Source organism: Schistocerca gregaria, unplaced genomic scaffold (assembly GCF_023897955.1).
Source record: "Schistocerca gregaria isolate iqSchGreg1 unplaced genomic scaffold, iqSchGreg1.2 ptg000244l, whole genome shotgun sequence".
Lineage (NCBI taxonomy): Eukaryota > Metazoa > Arthropoda > Insecta > Orthoptera > Acrididae > Schistocerca > Schistocerca gregaria.
In genome coordinates, this window is record NW_026061753.1 from 6306638 (window position 1) to 6327331 (window position 20694).

Sequence of the window (20694 nt, forward strand, 5' to 3'; positions counted from 1 at the left end):
AAATCTCAGTTACAGTACCAGCAGAAAGAAGACGAACCGATGTGATCGTACAGCGGTCTGGGAAGTGACCATAGCTGGTGTCTCCAAGTCGCGGTTGCTACGGCCTGGAATACGTAATGCGTCTGATTCGCATTTCTGTAACTAGGTTTAGGGACTGGAGCGTGGTTACTAATAATACTCGGAACTGACTGAAAACTAAGCATCATATATCAGTAACTCTCACAGTTATTTTTATATTTATTTCGTAAGTGTACTAAAAACTAAGAAGCTCATTCAGAGACGTTTTCATGCCTCGCCGATAGTCGAGCAAAACAAACAAATAAAGAAAAAAAGAATGTGTGTGTGTATGATAGAGAGAGAGAGAGAGAGAGAGAGAGAGAGAGAGAGAAATCAAAAAGAATGAGAGAGAGTAAGAAATTGTTGTAAAGAAATTGAATCATGGTATGTAAAGAAATCTTTCATTAAAATTACACGTTACACGTCATTACGAAATATCGTATTCATGATCTATGAAACAAGAATTGATCTAATGTAATCTAATCATATCATATTGATGGCTATCCATGAAGAGTCATGAATTACCGAAATTTTTGCCAATACCAGTAATGAAATCTAAACTTGAAAATAAAAGACGACAATTTTTTTAATAAACCGGGACTCCTAACAAGACAATTTCGTCCCTGTTAACTAACCACGAAAGAAGTCTGATATACCTCCATGCTCAAGTAACAAAGTGCGCATGCATTTAAAGATTAAGTGCATGATGTGAAGTTATATGACGGAGATACGAACCCAACACGTAATCGTATTGTTAACTAAGTAAAATCAAATTTACGTATCGGTTTTTCTTACCAGCTGCTAGGTGTTTGAATCTAAACTAAGGATACAAACTTTTGTACCTAAGCGACAATCTAACTACACGCCTACCGTGCATCCACAAATATAGCTTAAATATCAGTTGCTTACTCACCAACGGTAAGGTGTGTGCGTGTTTGACAAGAAATAATGACACCTATTGCGATTGTTGGCAACACATGAATAGACATTAAAAGCGCACGTTGGTTTTCACTAGCGGGACGGTGTGCACGTTATAGGGCTTGAACTGAAACTATGAATATTTTTGTATTGGATCAGGATTCGGACCCACATACTTACCTTTGGAGGAGACCTAGAGAAGGTTGCAGTCTTGCGAAAAGGGACGAAATGGTTGAACTATAATGTCCGGAGAGATTCAGATCCTCGAAAGAGGAGAAACGAATTCGAATCACAGTCCAGCACCAAATTTTTCAACGTCTCTAGTTCAATCAATTACAAGTAAAATAAGAGCCCCATCCTTTAAATGGCTCTCGGTTCATAAAATAAAATAAAATTTTCTAATGTAAGTAAGTTTACTGGCGACTGTATTTCTGTTTACGATGACTTCCGCTATGTCATTTCCCAACGTAACCTGGCTCTGCCCAGTTGGTAATGATGGAACGTGATTTGTATTGCGAATTCTGGATTATAACATCTTTCTTTTGAGGTTACCAGACGCAAAGTAAATCTGTTTGTGCTTCTTAAAAGTAAATGTCTGAACCCACGCATTGCTCCTGTGATAGTTCCACCAGGCCATTGTGCCCATATTTCCCAGCCCCAGGAGTGAGCTGCAACGGATGATGTGCTGAGCTTACACAAGTAGTCACGGTGGATAAAACGCGAGTCTATTAAATGTTTAAGTAGAAACAAGCTTCTGACGCGGAGATTATGCTATTTTCATGTCAGCAGGATGTAAAGACCCTTGTAGGCATCATAGGCTCGATGTGAAGCCATTTTGAAATGTTCACAAATTCAGATATTTTCTTAGTTCGTGAAGATCCACTGGGAAGTGTGAAGTTACCGGATAATTGGATTATTACCGTCATTATTACTATCATTTTCTTCATGCCGCTGCTGGAACACTGTACTTCAATATCAGTTCGTGCCTTTTGGTCACTATACAAGTAGTTTCCCAAGAAGAGGTTCTTTCTCTGTCTACAGAATTCTTTTCATGTTAATATCTATGAGTAATTACTCATAGATTACATTAAAACTAAAGTAATCGATGAAGACGTTACTTGATAACAATAACGCTCTGCCTTTCTTCTATTACTTGCGCCTAGAAATGGCTGTCGAGTACTGCCAAACCAAAAGCCAAGACATCTTACTGCCTGCCGATATACGCCGCTGGCAATTTTTCCATATGATTTGGTCGACGTGACCTGTTTCAAGTTGTGTATGACAGAGAATGTTTTAGAAAATCAATTGTTTTCCTTTGCAATAAAGAAAAAGATTTTCATTCTAAGCTATCCAAGTTCAAAATTTTTGGAATATTAGTTCCAGTTTAATATTCGGTTCTATAATGTAGGAAAGTATTTCGCACTTGCAAAACTCGGATCCGGCCCACTGACCTTACACTCAGCCGCCGGCCATAAATTCTGGCTCAGAGTGACACCAGATTAAGTAACCTAATTTAGCGAAGATTATTTGCCAGTGCTCTCTCTCACCGGAAAATACGCAGTTCTCTCATTAATTGGGCTCCATTAGTACACTGTAACAGTAATTTCTGTGTGTCTGCAATGCATACGGATTGTGGAATTTAGCGGTGCTCTCTCTTCCACTTCTTTATACAATATGACTGACCTAAACGGGCCCTTTATCGTTACAGGCCCTGAGCAGTGCTACATCATACTGACAACAGTAATGTTCTTATACTGACAATCTGACTGGTCGTTTTACCTGATTTTGTAATCATTTAAATAAGACAACATGACCTTCCAGTGGGAGACATTTCGTTCTCCCTTTTCCTTCTGTGACATTTTTCCGTAATCTATTTGCCTTCCAATCAGCGAAATGCGGTAGAGTACGGCCGGTAAACGATTTACAAATCACGATTTAGTCCCGTTAAGACGGTTTCTTCAAACATTGTCGTTGCTAAAGGAATTTACTTTCGTCTTAAATCGTCTCAAGCAGCAACGTTCACAGACATCCCAAATACGTAAAAGCTCATTATCCTGGTACGAAGTTTGTAAAACAAACTTCCCACAGTTTGTGTCAGGTTGATATTTTCGTCTTATAGCACTGCCTAAGTATCACAAGTAGTGTCCCTGTAGCTGTGGGAATCATTGGTTAATAACGAGTTTAACACCAATGGGTATAGTATTGCTAAATATTCAAATTAATTATCAACCCAAGTCTGAGTTTATCCGCAGACTGTAGCGATTTTATAATACTGAAGCTAGACTTTGTATCCTTGTCCTCCTTGAGTGGGCATTGGAATGCGTTTGCACACACGAACACAACACTATGAATACTTCGAACGCCATAGTTAACGTTGCTCTCATAAACTACTTTTGTTATTTTAATTCTTCTAGGTGTTCAGGATGCAATATGTGTTGTAGATACAGCCTTAGAGCAAAACATTGACGGCCGAGCCGTCCACATAAGGTGGACAACACAGTCGTGCTCCTCTCAGGATACTGTGTCCGGCAGTAAGTTCGATCTGCAACATTGTAGACTGCGGCACCTCCCAGAGGAAGTCTTGAGTTCAGTCTTAGTACATTATTCTTGACTAAGGCCGTAGTCTTGAGGTAAAACGTGAGACTAGCTAATATGACGTCTGGCGACCGGAAGCAGACAACGACAAAATTTTTATCGCCCCTTTCCTCTCGGTGCTGAAGCTATGCGTGTAATTCAAGCGAATCTACAATATATTTCGCTTTGTGTCACACTGGTAATAATAGTTTGGTTCAACAATGTTTTAGCGAAAGATTTCTTTACCGAGCATCTGCCTCTGAACACCGCATGCGTCTGAGTTCTCTGGGACCCGTTTGCTGCCTACCGGCGGGGGCTGAGGCACTGCGCTGCCTTGTGCCGACAACATCTGCTCCACTCCACACTCTCAACCATGTAAAATGCTTTAATGTTGTTGAGTAGTGACCCATAAAATCTGTCTACGATTTGTGTTTCACTCTTGATAGCAAAGGAGGCACAAAACCGTTTTTATTTGATGATTATTTTATTACATTAGAATGCAGTACATCAATGTGACACAGAATTAATTTCATTGTTTCTGATCCAGTGCGCTATAATTAAAGCGTCCCATTCTGTTCTTTTCCTTGCACAGGAGATTCTTCAAATAATTTATTATTGTCATGGATTCATATGTGTTACTCAAGGCACAGGGAGTAAATGCAATGTAATGTTTGGTTTCTTTCTTTGATTTTCTATGGTAAATGGATGAAAAAGATTGCGTCAATTCCTATCAGAACCTGCTCTATAGCTACTAAGGCAAATTGCTTCTTTTGAGATCCATAAATTAATTAATGGAGAAGTGAACGCTGTTCACAAATGATATTTAGAATATTCAATTGGATTTAAGGCGACAAAACTGCCACATTTGAAGCTACCCAGAGAAAAAGCAAGTTGCTAGAGACACTGTCAGCACATGTCTGCAGGAAAGTTTAGCATAGAGTAATCAAGAGGCTCATTTCCTTCATACTTATCACCCTGGAATGTGAGTCTTAAGTGAAGAACAATATTGAAATTCGTATCGTTGATGATCGATTCGAATTTCTTCAGAGACGCTGGTATTGCGAAGCAGCTTGGAAGTCAGAACGCCATGATCTATGACGATTAACACAACTTACTGAGTCGAGCTACCAAGAAGATTTGATGTGTAAAGGTTTTCTTCCGATTTCGATACAGAATTTTTTCTGGAAATTCGCAGCTCCTTAAAAAAAAAAGCTCGCACACGATGGTCCCTACCTCAGTTGGAACTGACGACTGATTGAGCCGTTCTGACACGAGACATGGGCGGTACCACCGGGTTACAGACACACTGCTACCTTTGCACCACTCTCATCATGGTATTGGTCGCTCAGCCTCATAACGCATTGTGAAAGATAATAAAAGTTGCCACTTATGTGAAGAATAGCATTTCTTTAGCCAAAAAATTGAATTTTCTGCCTCAGTATCTTAGTTTACGTAAGGATTATACACCATGAGCCATTCAAATGGAAAGGTAATATCAAGTAAATTTAGTGAGCCAATTCAGTACCATAGGCGGAAGTGATTGCATTGTCACAGTGTTGCCTAATGTTTGTGACGATGTTGCCAAATCTCAGGTGTGCTAGGAACAGCTGTGTAGCGGTATGCGTGGAGAATCCCCTGCTCGTGTCTTACGGGGATATGGAGAGGAACCGCAGGGTTTGGTTAGGATGCAGCGTTTTCTCCTAGCAGTTGTGTCAAACATTAAGGTGTATAATCTTCCATCACGATTACAGTTTCCTACAAAATATATACAAATAAAACACTTACCTTGTTTCTTTCCGACAAAAGATTATTTCAGTACGATAAAAAGTTTTTGGAAATCTCTTATGCCCACCTGTCACCAAAGTAAGATAAACACTTTGCACCTCGAAATCGATTGCATGTATGTGCAGTCTTGTGATGCTTAAATAACGCTCAAAGGACATTTAGTCCATATTTTATCTGAGCTTCTGTATGTCGATAAAATCGGTTCTGAACTGGGAATGCAACTTAGACCGTACTTAACGCTCAATTTGATCCCTTCGTGAGAATACAGCACGGCTACTATTTGTTGTTTGTTCAGAACTGCAGATTCCTCAACATCTCCACATACTGCGCGTGAATGGGTTCGAATCCTGGCCCGGCACTATAGATTTCATTATGTATTATCAAGCTCTAGCATGAGAACACCTATCTGCTGGTGGATAATTATTTTAATGTTTAATGTATTTTCATTCGTTGTCAACACTAACGATATGTGACGTTTTGACACCCAGTGAGACACAGGACTATTTGCGAGATCACAGTAAGTTCAAGATGTTAGGCCGAGCTGGACAAAAATTCGGAAGCTGACGTATCTTTGTGTGTAGTCAAAAGCGATATGATGTGTGGAGCTGTATTCCCAGTGAGCACTGAACTCTTCGTCATATTATTTCTAGTTCCAACACGCTCACATGTCGCTGCTGGTGCAACAAACCCATATTTAACGTTCGTTTTCTCTAGAATATAACAGCGATAGATGCCGGGTTGGAGTCTTGGGAAGGAAAAAAATGTATGTTTCGTCTCGTCATTTCAGTTAAAACATCTAGCTACTGCCGAGAAAATCCGAAATGTCACAGTTGATTGTGCGTCGATATCTATTCGATTAAGTTCTGAGTTCGAATCCCTGCCCAGTACAAAGCCTTACCTCACGGCAATTCAAGTAAGTTACTTGTTAAGAACCAAGATTCAACATCTCTCGTCGTTCGTTAACAGGGACAATAGGTGCTGGGTAGGAATTCGCGTCCGGCAAAAATACTTGCGCTATGTAATTTAAAGTTGGTATTTGCAAACTGGCTCAGTCTAAAATCGAGGTATATCACTCTCTGTATGCCTAATCACGAGTGACTGTTAGTTTCCGTCAGGCACGAAATCTTTGCTTAGTCTGCATGACCTGAGTTTGCATCCATATGCAGAACGAGACGGTTCGTCGTGTCATTTGAAGTTCATAAATATTCTCAATTAGCTGCTCGTGAATACCTTTAATTTTTAATCTTATTTTGTGTTAAATAATAAGTACGGTATGTTACTTTGAAGAGTAAATCATGAATTCGACGAATTTACAATGTGCATTACCTATCTGACGTAATAATAATGAGAGTGGTAAAATGTCAGGTATGTCATTTATTGTAATAAATGTGAGCTACAAGCCTTAAGGGCAGTCTTATCTGTGATAAGGTGTTCCGTGATATTTGTAGTATCGTGGTATTACTTTACATCTTGAGTTATTGCGATACAGAACAGTGTTTTCTTGTGGTGATTTGTTGGAACCATTTTCAATAGTCAAAAGACTGTACCAAGGAGCGATAAGGGGACCTGCTAGACAGTTGCGTTATGTGGGTTGCATGTGAATCAGGCGAAATTCAATTCGGGCGTTAGGATAGTTTTGAGCATGACTGTACGTGTAGGGGCAAATGAATGATTAGAGTTGAAGAAAAACTGGATGATTAATTCAAGACAAAGAGATTCACAAATTGATAAGTCGATAATGTGTTGGGCCACCTCTGGCAGTTACTAGACTTGACATTGACTTATAAAGTTAGTGGATACCCTCCTGATGGATATGGTACCAAATTCAGTTCAGTTGGTTCATTACATCGCCAAAATCGCGACCTGCTTTAAAGAACCTGCCCATTGTGCTCCAAATGTTCAAAATTGGTGAGAGATATGGCTATCTTGCTGAGCAATGTATTGCCTTGCATGTACAAACACGTAGATACGATCTCCGTGTGTGGTGCGTAAATTGTCGGCAGGCACCTCACTTAGTGTCCCGAGCAGAGTTCAAGCCGCCATAGAGACAAAGGTTGGACACACTGCATATTAATGTCCACTAATAGGTGTCTGTACACTCATTGATAGGATAGTGTATTTCGAAATGTTAGCAGATAAAGCTTACGTGGGGCGAGTCGTAGAATCTCTAAAAAGAGACACCTCTGGCAACACTAGTTGAAAGTGGCCTTCAAACTAGCCGTGCTGCGCTCTCTACCTCTGGCTATTCTCGTGGCCGTCAGAGCGGCCGTAGCCGAGACGCCCCCTGGGTAAACGCTACGGACGTCTGCAGTCGCGCCTCACGATCTGTCACAAATTATGGAATGTATTCTCAGATACCAATTGTAACACGACAACGGCTATACAGTTTGCTGGAAACGTACAGGATGTTCTGAAATTCCCATCACTACCTGCTAGAATTTGTAGAGGGGACTGAGTACATAATACTCATATTTTAAATTGTAACCCGTCTCCCGAGACGTACCGTATACTAGAACCATTTGAAAACATGTTGGTAAGGCTGTCACATTGACAAGTAATTTGTTACACTGTGGAATCAAAGAAATATCGTTTATGGCCCCCGCGAGCACGCAGAAGTGCCTCAACACGCCGTGACATGGACTCTACTGATGGCTGAAGTCGCGCAGCAGGGAACTGACACCATGAAACCTGCAGAGCTGCCCATAAATCCGTAACAGTAAGAGGGAGCAGAGATCTCCTCTGATCAACACTTTGCAAGGCATTCCAGATATGGTAGTTAATGCTATAAAATTTACTAGAGACGTACAGTATGTTTGGGGAGTTTGGTGGCCAGCGAAAGTGTTTAAGCTCGGAAGAGTGTTCCTGCAGCCACTCTGTAGCAATTGTGGTTGTGTGGGCCGCTCCTTTGTCCTGCTGGAATTACCCACTTCCGTCGGAATCCACAATGGACACGAATGGATGCAGGTGATTAGACAGAATGTATCTAGACGTGTCAGGGATCCCACATAACTCCGAATGCGCACGCTCTACAACGTCACAGAGCCTCCACCAGCTTGAACAGTTTCCAGCTGACATGCAGGGTCCATGGAGTCATGATGTCGTATTCATACCCATACACTTCCATACTGTATATACATTTTGAAATGAGACACGTCCAACCAGGCAATATGTTTCGAGTCATCAACAGTCCAATGTTCGTACCGATGGGCCCAAATGAGGCGTAAAGCTTTGTGCTGTGCAGCGAGCAAGGGTACACGAGTGGGCCTTCGGCTCTGAAAGCCCATGTAGATGATGTTTCCATGAATGGTTCGCATGCTGATACTTGTTGATAATCAAGCATTGAAATTTTCAGTTATTTTCGGAAGGGTTGCACTTTCGCCACTCTGAACGATTCTCTTCAGATTCCATTCTTGCAGGATTTTTTTTCTGGCCGCAGATATGTTGGAGATTTATTGTTTTACTGGATTGCTGATATTCAGGGTGCCCTCGTGAAATGGTCGTACAGGAAAATCCCCACTTCATCGCTACCTCGTAGATGCTGTGTCCCATCGGTCTTGCGCCAAGTATAAAACCACGTTCAAAGTCATTTAAATCTTGATAACCTGCCATTGTAGCAGCAGTAACCGATCAAACAACTACGGTAGACACATGTCTTACATAGGTGTTGCCGGCGGCAGCACCATATTAAGCCTGTTTACATATCTCTGTGTTTGAATACGCATTATTATAATAGTTTCTTTGGCATTTCAGTGTAGATGTGGCCGAGTACATCTATTGTTCTACAGTTTCACTCTTTAATAACCAAAGAATCAAAAAAATCGGTCTTCAGAGACACTTTTTACAGGAGGGCCTTTTCCAAATTGAAATTAGAATGATATTATTTCCTTCAGCTGCTGACTGGCGTTGATAGATATCAACGAAGACAGGTGAAAATGTGTGCCCCGACCGGAACTTGAACCAGGGATCTCCTGCTTACATGGCAGTCGATCTATCCATCTGAGCCACCGACGGCACAGAGGATAGTGAGACTACAGGAATTATCTCGCGCACGCCTCCCGCGAGACCCACTTTCTCACCTATGTATGACCACACACTACATTCGTAGCGTCCTTTCGGACATGTCCGGAAGAACAGACACCATATCCATATAAATATATTTTCCAATTCGCGTGCGCTGCGTCTCCACGGGCACCACACACGCACCTGATGACGTTGAAGGCACCCTTACTCGAAGACGTTGTGCAATGGTAACGAAAAGCGTGTGGGGAGGAGTCAGACGCTGTGGACAACGATCTTGATAAACGCGACCAGCAGCTCTTCCAGTACTGTGAGCTTCGCCACACAGAATACTCGTGTCGGTATATTCGGCAAAAGTGTACTCAGCAATGTTCCTCTAACACTCACAGAAACATGAACGAGACTCGAACCAGGTCAGAGAGGAGACAGCTGTCAAATGACATCATACGATCCGACGTAAGTAACCCCCCTCCCCCCCCCCCCCCCCCAGTGATTATAACCCTGTTGCATACCACATTAGCGAAGGTGTATTCATACGGCTGTAGCACGGATATACCTTTCCATACATGGGCTCCTCTTCAAAATATCATTACTCATTTCCCTAGAAGTTTTTAACGTGATTTTGGAACATCCTGTATCTCTCCAGTAACTATACAGCTGTTTCCAGAATTAGTTCCCTCTGGAGCGGAGTGTGCGCCGATATGAAACTTCCCGGCAGATTAAAACTCTTTGCGGGACCAAGATTCGAACTCGCTACCTTTGCCTTTCATGGGCAAGTGCTCTACCATCTGAGCTACCCAAACACGACTCACGCCCCGTCTAAACAGCTTTACTTCTGCAGTACCTCGTCTCCTACCTACAGCTGTTGTACCACATTCGAAATATACGGATGTATTTCAGAATTTCGGCGTAATGCTACTTCGCAGAAACATGGCTGAATTTTCCTGTATATTGTTATCATTAAAACCAAGCACCGTCTCTGTCTCCATATCAAAAAGTATTAGGTAATATTTTCATCATTTCTAGCACTATTAAAGTTGGTAGGTGTAGGAAAAAATACTACTATCATTCTGAAAATATCGTTGAGAAGCGATAGAATTCCTACAAACAAATTTAAGAAAATCATTTTGGGTACTAGGCCATGTCATTATACAACAGTGAAACAACTAAAATAACGACATTTCGACCATCATTTGAACGATCGTCTTCAGAGCGAATAAATGCCACGAAATTTCAAATCAGCAGCAGTGAAATGAAAGGTCGATTTGGAAACAATTTCTATTTCTTCTTTCTTATCTTCGATTAATTTCCCAAATATCTCGTTCGTTTCGTATGTTGCTTTCTTTATACAAGGTGTTCAACATTTCTAGAGCTTGCAATTTTACCTAGTAACTCATGCATGCAAACGTCATCTAACGAGGCTACAGAGCATCAAAATACAGGCACCAGCCCCGGCGAATGTATGTAAGTAGAGTGTGATGCCGTGATTATTTATCAATTTGATCATGTATCATGTTCCGGAAGTTACAAAGGAATATCGTTATCATACCTCTGACGGCGGAATACAAGTACTGGTACTGTTGTTGCTAACTTTCATAGGTGGTAGTATGGATCAAAGTAAGAAAAAAATGTCCGGTAAACATGGGCTACAAAATGCATACCTGAGGCGCTATGAGCACTTGTTCAACAGTGGAGATATGTTTTATGCTAGCGAAGATGAACAAGTCCTCACAGCTCTTAAGGTATGCATTTTACAGCCCATGTGTACTGGACATTCGGTCCATACTACCACCTCTGAAAGTTTCCTGCCCTACATCTTAGCTGCAACACTACCGGTACATACTGTCACACGTAACAGGAATGTCTTCTCTTCCAATTTTTCGTTATAGGGACATAACCTCAAATTTATCCATCTCCATCATCATAGAAAATTGCTAACATCTTCATTGGATCTCCCTGTGTACACACATTTTACAGACTACAGCGCCTGTAACTTTGATACTCTGTAGCCTCGCTGGATGACGTTTCCAGACATCGATTCCCAGGTAGGTCCCCTCTACAAACGCGATAAGTGTGTCGCACGACGTGTGAAACTTTCTGTATGCAAACTCACTCTCTCTCTCCCTCCTCAACTATCAACTACCAGCTTTCTTATAAGTCTTACATCTGCTGGCTGATTTTTGGCAGAGCTCTAGATAACATGCCGCTCACTGTATTTTATCGCTGGTTGCATCTTAAATTCAAACTATATTTTGGTCAAAACTGTGAAAAGTTTTTTTCTACATCTATAGATGTTATAAATATGGGTTGAATTTCTTCAACCGATCTCTAGCGGCTAGTGTGTTCGATTTTCCTATAGCTCGTCTCCTCTAATGTGTTCCATTCCTCTGTAAATATTTTGGATCAGTATTTTCAGCCAGGACGTATGAAAGAGATGGTTCGGTAGTATTCACAATTATCACTATTTGCCATATTTGGTGTTATTTTTTTCGTTTATTCTGAAGATTTAGCAGCATATCAGCGAGCATAGATGTTGAGCAGTGAAGCAGCAAACGCCGACAGAGTGAGTCCTCGCCGATGCTGATAGAGCCCTCTGGTAGCGAAGCTCTGCACTACAGGCAACGAAGTGTGTGAGGTACTAGTAGCGACACGTAGCAGCGAAGTGATGAACCGCAAAATGGCCGCGAATATTGAGTGACTTAAATGTCTAGTTGCTGTTTATTTCTTCCTTTACACTATTATTACAAAACAGACTACGGCATCACTGCTCGGTTTGTCTGTTACCGTATTTTTGTGTATTTCACACATTACAAAATAATTCTGTTCTCGTAACATATAATGCAAACTACATCTCGAACGACATTAATGTATGCAGCATGTTACATTCATCATTCCCTCTTCGTAATTTAGTATTACTAATAGTTTTGTCCACACTTTTAAGCATTAAAAATGGATATGTGGCTCGGAACAGGGCTACTGTTATATTAAATGTTAACAAAATAATCGCACGGTATAGTGAGTTAAAGAATATTGAACAGCAACGAGAACTGTAAGTAAGTTTATGCAATGCAACGTTAGTGATATAATAGTACAACAGTAATAGACGTTTGTCATCCATTTTTCCTATTTTACAGTTTCACTCATTACTGATGGCAAATGCCTTGCAGAGAAGGTAACATTCTGCATCTTCGGCTAAGGCCTTTACAATCTCTTTCATTCAACCAGACTTAACTCATAGAAGTAGTAACATAATTTCTTTTCTGATCCAAAAGATACTTTTACATAAAGTAGAGGCAGAGAGGTTGTCATATAACTATTAATCGAAATATTATATCAAATATATGGGCTTGTTAGTGAAATCCCCAAGAAATTCCTCTTGTTAACGTTAAGTATTATCTGTTTGATTCAGCATTCAGCTCACATAAAACCACGAGAAATAACGTTTTTCATACAAAAAAGAGTTTATCTCTTTAGTGACCTGTGTCACATCAAACATCTCATTTTGATACTAGAATAATTTGAGAAAAAAGAAGGCCTTTGTTCGTTTTTGAAAATGCAATTAGTGAAAAGTATTTTTAAAAGATATTGTCAACTATTACGAAACGATTTCTTATACAGGATTTATTTATCACATAGTCAATCATGATACTAAAAATAACACAGCGTTGGCTTGTGATTTGCTATTGATGTAATATTTTGTATTTTCTTATGACGTTGAAATAATTATTGCTTTTTCAGCACTGAGAATGTGTGAAATACAGTATGTAATATATGAATCAGTATGATAACCTTTTTTTCGAATATTCACTGGTAACTACAGGAAAATGGCACATGTTTGGGTATTAACCTCAGCAGTATTCAGTACACGAAGGAAAACAAAATCTTTTTTTTTTTGTAAGGGTTTTATTTCATAGTTGTAATCCTACAAATATACCAAGCAGTTTCTTTTGATAGTGAGATATATTAAATACCTTAAAATATATGTAGATGAAGTCTGGTGAAGAAAGTGTGCGAATTAAAATTTTAAATGTTTGTAGCAGCATAATCAGGTACAGTTTGTAGTGTGGGAGTGAGCTCCACGTGGGATCCAAAGCACGGACCCCACGGGGGTGCCTGACATGCGCCACATGCCAAGGCAGAGGTGGAGGCTAGTGTTCGGAAGTCTGAAAATTCCAGCGCCGGCCGGGGATTGAACCCCGGCCCGGCTGGGGCGAATAGCCCCAGCCGAGGCGCTGGAACGTTTCAGACCCCCTTACCACTAGACCACCGGGGACCCCGGCTGTTTCCTGCTCTGGAGTCCAGCTAGTGGTCGTGCACTTCCTGCTGTCCTCCGTGTTTACACCGAGGCAGCAGTGGCGTGGTGTAACAGGAAGTGTTTACCTGCGTCCGCTGGATGTCCACTTAGTGTGGGACTTATTTACCCGGCTGACGTTCGTGTCCTATAAAGTCCTTAGTTGAGTTACAATTATTTCCAGAGACCGAAATCTGCCTATGCAGTTCCACACAGTCGCGTCTCACTATTTGAACCTCTGTAATTCGATCGTGTTGTCAAGACCCATGTAAGAACTTCTGTTTACCGAAGAAACCTCCTGTGTTCGGTACATTCCATAAACGGAAGCGACTGTCATAACAGACAGCCCCGTACACATTTCGTAATGAAGTGCCAGCCGGTACGTAATACTCGATATCTGGAATTGTTTTATCGGTTATTAAGATAATCGTTTCATCTCTAAACACTTTGAAAAATTTACGTGTTTTCTCAATAAAGCATAAGCACAGTACATAGATCCGCCGTGAAAATGACATCGAAGAAGTACAAGTGTTCGAGTGCCACAGAAAAGAAGTTCGTCCTTGAAGGTGTGGAACGAAGAGCAGTACAAAAGTAAGATGTCACGTTTCGGGATTCCCTCATACTCGCTGTAGACACTCCAGAAGCAGGAAAATAAGTTTGATGATGTCTCATGAGGAGCGAGGAATAAATTCACTCTCATATAACTACTGTACGAGATGCCTCGCCGCCTCTTAAAGGGTGTCATGGGCTTCTGCGGCCGTGAGTCAACGTGGTGTTTCTGGCCACATACATTTTAGCTGCGGTTTCTCCGACCTGCAAAGGAAGCCGCGACAATGGGGAGGCTCTGCCTGTTGTTTTGTAATAAGATCGCCCCTCCACATTTTATCTAGGCTTAAGGCTGTGCATAGCCGTGTTTAAAAAAATATTATTTTTTACATTTTCTGTTCTACAACATTACTTCTGTCTTATTTTACGAACTTTTCGTACGAATGACGTAAATTTTAAACTCCTTAAATCCACCAAGTCATTTTGTATTCTTAAAATATATTTTAACTCCTTTTCAACACGGATTTATTTTTAATCTCTTTCACTGAAGAGGCTAACCGACGGATTACATTTTTTTTAAATTTCAGGTATTGATTTTATTACATTCTCCTTTAGCATATTGATCAGAAATTGTAGGTTCAGATACCTTTGCCTGATTGAGTATCGTTTGCTATGCCAAACTTCGACAGTATTCATGGTCCTGTGCATCGAATTGATGACGGTAGATAGCTGACCGAAATCACTTCGAAATAAATTCTCTGAACGCAGATGTGTTAGCTATCGAGGTGTTACCTAACGCAACCGAAGACAAGTTAAGAATGAATTTATTTCGATATAATTTCCGTCGACTGTCTGTCTTCACCAATTCCACATTTCAGATGGTGTACTAGGATTTTCCATCTATTGACTGACTATATAGTCTACGAATTCATGACCTTTTCGTCACCGGGCATTTACTACGCTGTTACCATCCATGCATCATCAAGGCAGTCCGGTGGAAGATGTGCTCTACAGCATACATGCGGCAAGACAATCGAACTACTTCTTCATCCCTGTATTTCTCCACTAATCCATTGCAGTTAATATCCATCTGACAACTTGGTTTTAGTTGTATATTGGCCACTGGTCAATCTCTCTTCATTGTAAATATAAATACGCATTGTCACCATATATCACCAGCATAACGTTTAATACAGATGTACATTACAAAGATCATCACTTAAAAATACAGCATACTTTGCTCTGAAACAATTTTTTGGATTTTTGTGCTTATAACACGACGGCGTGCTGAGAAGATAATGACTCGGTCTGTTTTATTTGATGAAGTCAGTAACATTCTACATCTTTACTTTGGATATCTGCTGCCCTCTGATTTTGCGTAAGGAGCGTTTTGTAACAAGTGTTTATCCTTATTTTGGATAGTTACCTCTCTTATCTGAGTGACTATGTTGGTGGGTGAGAAAGAGCTCACAAAACTAAAAGAACGAATTCGAAGACTTCGTCCGCATGTGGAGCACACTCTCTTTGAGCACGGCAGTGCCAAACTACACACGATCGCTGCGGCATCTGCAGCAAGCCGACGTCCTTGCACTGCCGTCGATCATCCTACACACAGTCTCGATTTTCGTCTATCGCAAAACTAAGAAAACCTTTGAGCACTTCAGTTGTTTCAAGCGGTGCAAGCAGAGGTAAGGTTGTGGCTCTGTTAACATAGTCAAACAGTACACTGTGACGGTGTCAACAAAATAGTATCTAGTTGGGGAAATTTTGCTGGTTCCGAGGGTGAGTGTCTTGAGAAATAAATTTATAGACGTGAAGAATACAATGTAGAATGTTAATGAAGTTTGTTTTATTTAAAAAGCTTTGAGAGTTTTCACGTAAAACATCTGTCGACATTACTTTTCAGTGCGTCCTCGTACGGTGGATGTCTGAGAAAATAAATACATTGATTAAAATAAGTGGTGACATGAGTGCTGTTAAGAGCACTAGGTTCAAAAGATTTTAACTGTATGCCAATTGCAGATAGCATGATCTGTTGTCCGTCCATGGTTTTTCAGAACATTGATTCAGTGCTGAACCCAAACTGCTGGTTTGAGTTATTTAGCCAGGTTAATCCTATGCGTCGTGGATCACATATTCCATTAATCTTTCAAAAAATGGTTCATATGGCTCTGAGCAATATGGGACTTAACATCGGAGCTCATCAGTCCCCTAGAACCTACAACTACTTAAACCTAAGTAACCTAAGGACATCACACACACCCATTTCCGGAGCAGGATTCGAACCTGCGACCGTAGCGGTCACACGGTTCCAGACTGAAGCGCCTAGAAACGCTCGTCCAGACTGCCGGCCATTAATGTTTCCTTGAATTATTAATTTCAACAGGTTTTATTTGTTGTTGCGGAATTGCGCTACCAAAACAATCGAGTTCTGCTCTCTGGATGCTGTTGAGAATTTCTACATTTTCGTACCGCCGTACTTTTGACTAAATCTGTCGATGGTATCCTTAATATTTTTCCATACGATCGCATTTCAAATGCCTAATACAGTCCATGACTCAGCTCCATAGAGTAGGACACCGAACGTGTAACATCGAAGTAGTAGAGTGCGAATCCTAATGACTGCTCTGAAGGTTCTCAGCAGTCGCTACGGACTAAATGACTTCAGGGGACTCGGTTCATTGGCTACAAGTCTTTTAGTAATTCTGGAGATTTTCCTTTGGACTAAGTGCGAGGTAGTCCCTCGTTGCTTAGATCGTGCAGTTTTCAGACCGTTTGTGTTACTATGGCTACACTACTAACTGTGTGTCGACCACCGTATCAGTAGATATAATGAAACGGCGGCACTCTTTCGTTATGTCTTACAAGGAGATTTCTCCAGGGGTAGGATCGACTTTCTGTAACCATCTATACGGTTATGTAGGTTAAGCACCCAAGTATCACACAGTGCAGCCATTCATCCTGGTGGGTAGACGTTTTCGAGGAACTGACGAGAAAAGAAATTCGGAATTTTGTGTGAGACTCAATAACGTGAAGAAAGCCGAATGACCTAGGTAGGTTGTGAGGGTATTGGAAAGGATACTAGCTTCACATGCATGAGGTTGTGGGTTCGAATCTCACCAGAGGAAGAAATCTATGCTAGGTGTTTATCGAAGTGATATTGATAATCATTTTCATTCAACTGATGTAAATATATTTTTTTTTTATTTCCGCTCCTCGGTCACGTGATTCAATAGTGATATGAACTTCTTCATTTGGTCTAATTTTTCTTCTTATCATCCATTTTCCACTGGAAATATTTGTTCGTAAACTTTTAATTATCTTCATGTACTAATTCCGATTTAATTTCTCCTATTTTTATGGCCCGGTGTTTTCGTTATTGTGTTCATTATATCGATTTCTCACATTGCTTGAATTTTGTTTTACTTAGAAAACCTTCTCTCATTCATATCATCATCTACCATACATTTCCATAGTACACAAAGAATTTAGGTAATGTTTTAAATATTTGTATGTCGATTACCATGCAGAAAAAGGCACGTCTTGTAATGAAAAATACGTTTTTCACGTTAATGCACAGTCAATATAAATAGATTATTTCGTCTTTTGTTTTTTTAATTAATTTATCGGAGTTTTGAAGTAATTGAATAGTCAAACAGATAGGTACAATAAAATACACATTCACAAAAATTCCGATTGGAAGAAGAATGATGCAAAGAAAAATGAAACAAATGGAAAAGTTCATACGGTGATTAAAACGATGTGACAAAGGAATAGAACGAAAGAAATTACATTTAAAACAATAAATTGAGTAAAAATAGACACCAAAGTCATTTCGATAAGGATTTAAAAAAAATTTTACTGCACCTGACGAGGCATGGTTAAGCTTCTGTCCTAACCATTATGACACGCAACAAGACTATGGAATAAGACTTCCTTAACGCTATATAGCATGACGCAAAATTCCAAACTCTTCTGCGTCAGTTACTTGCAAACGGAGGCCCACCTGGATGCAGGGTCTGATACTGGGGGGTCTTGAGTTACACTACCGCTTATTTGGTTTCAAAAAGTCGACCCCACCGCTGGGGAGCTCTCCATGTTGGTTTTAAGAGTAACAAACGGCACATTTCGAAAGAACAGTAATGTCGCAGTCCAAAAGAAGCAACTAGCGGTGGCTCCTGCAAACTTAAAAGACGGCTCTAGCAAAGGCAAAAAAAAAAAAAAAATTACGGTTGTAAGTAACCTGGCAACGCTACACACACGTTTAACCAACAGAACAACAACGAAATAATAATAATACCAAGCAACAAACCTAGCAACCAATACAACTGGATACAGATCACAAGTATACACAACATTTCCTACCAGATGCCCAGATTTAAAATTTTTAACAGAACAACGACTAGCTGATCAGATCCGTGTAATAATCAGAATTAGAAAACATCAAACAACGAGAACAACAAATACTGGAACAAAATAATGCCCAATCAGAAGAAGAAGAAAATAATACAGTAATGGACTCACACATCCCAGAGCAAACAAACAAAGAACAACACGCATCAATTAAACAATCAGAGGAAAACGAAATCTTAAGACTGCCACCAGAACAAGTACAAATAGAACACGAAGTGACACACATGTTAGATATAAAAGAAAAATTTCAGCTGACATATATAGAATACAAAGACACAATTACAGACATTAGACCATTCTTGCATACACCGCCAAATAACCCACAAGTCGAAACAACAATAAAAACTATCAACACAATCATACACAACAAAATAAATGGAAACACAACTATGGGAGAGTTACAACTACTGGTTTAAATAGGAGCACTCTCTACACTAAATTTACACACTAGACAGACATCAGAACCAACCAACACACAGAAGAAACCCACAAAACCTGCATGGCAACACAGGCTACAGATCGGAATAGAAAAACTGAGAGAAGCCATCAGACAGCTAACACAATTTCTAAGAAAAGAAATATCATATAAAAAACCAAAAAGGTTAGGTAAAATCTCACAACAAGAAGCGATAGAGCAATTAGATGAAAAGAAGCAGAAATTAGAAGCATTGGCCAAACGACTTAGAACATACAAAAAAAGTGAAAATAGAAGGAAACAAAACCAAACATTCAACACAAACCAAAAGAAATTTTACCAGACAATAGATAAAACACGCATTAAAATAGACAATCCATCAAACATAACAGACATGGAACACTTCTGGAACAACATATGGTCAAACCCGGTACAACATAAAAGACATGCACGGTGGATACAAGCGAAAACAGAGACATAAAAGATGATACCACAAATGCCTGAAGTGATAATTTTGCAACATGAAGCGACCAAAGCAATTAATTCTACACACAATTGGAAAACCACTGGAAAAGATAAAATAGCAAATTTCTGCCTAAAGAAGTTCACGTCAACACATTCACATCTAACTAAATAATTTAACAGTTACATTGCAGACCCATACACATTCCCTGATACACATAACTTGTCTGAAACCTAAAGATCAAGCACACACAGCAAACCCAGCAAATTATTGCCCCATGACATGCCTACCAACAATATACTAAATATTAACTTTAGTCATTACACAGAAAATAACGATACATACAACACAGAACAAAATTATAAATGAAGAACAAAATGGCTGTTGCAAAGGAGCACGAGTATGTAAAGAGCACCTGATAATAGATGCAGAGGTAACATATCAAGCTAAAACTAAACAAAGGACGCTACACTACACATACATTGATTACTGAAAAGGTTTTGATAGTGTACCCCACTCATGGTTACTATAAATATTGGAAATATACAAAGTAGATCCTAAATTGATACAGTTCCTAAACATAGTAATGAAAAACGACACTTAATATCCAAACAAATTCAAATAATATCACATAACAGCCAATACAGATTAAGCGTCGAATATACTAAGGAGACTCATTAAGTCCTTTCTGGTTCTGCCTTGCTCTGAACCCACTATCCAACATGCTAAATAATACAAATTATGGATACAATATTACTGGAACATACCCACACATGGATGATCTAAAACTACTGGCAGCAACAAATCAACAACTCAACCAATTACTAAAGATAACATAAGTATTCAGCAATTATATAAATATGGCTTTTGGAACAGACAAATGTAAGAAAAATAGCATAGACAAGGGAAAACACACTAAACAAGAAGATTACATATTGGATAACCACAGCGACTGCATAGAAGCGCTGGAATAATCAGATACCTATAAATATCTAGGATGCAGACAAAAAATAGGAATACATAAGACAAATATTAAATTTAGGAGAGTATATTTTATGTTGTACAACTTCATGTGGTTGTCCCGTACCTCATATTGTCACATTATGACAGTTCACCTCTCCATGTAAATGGAGTGTTGCCTCGTCACTAAACACTAACTGTGGGAGAAAACAGCCATGCTCCACCTTGCCAAGAGTGAAATTACGGAACTTCACA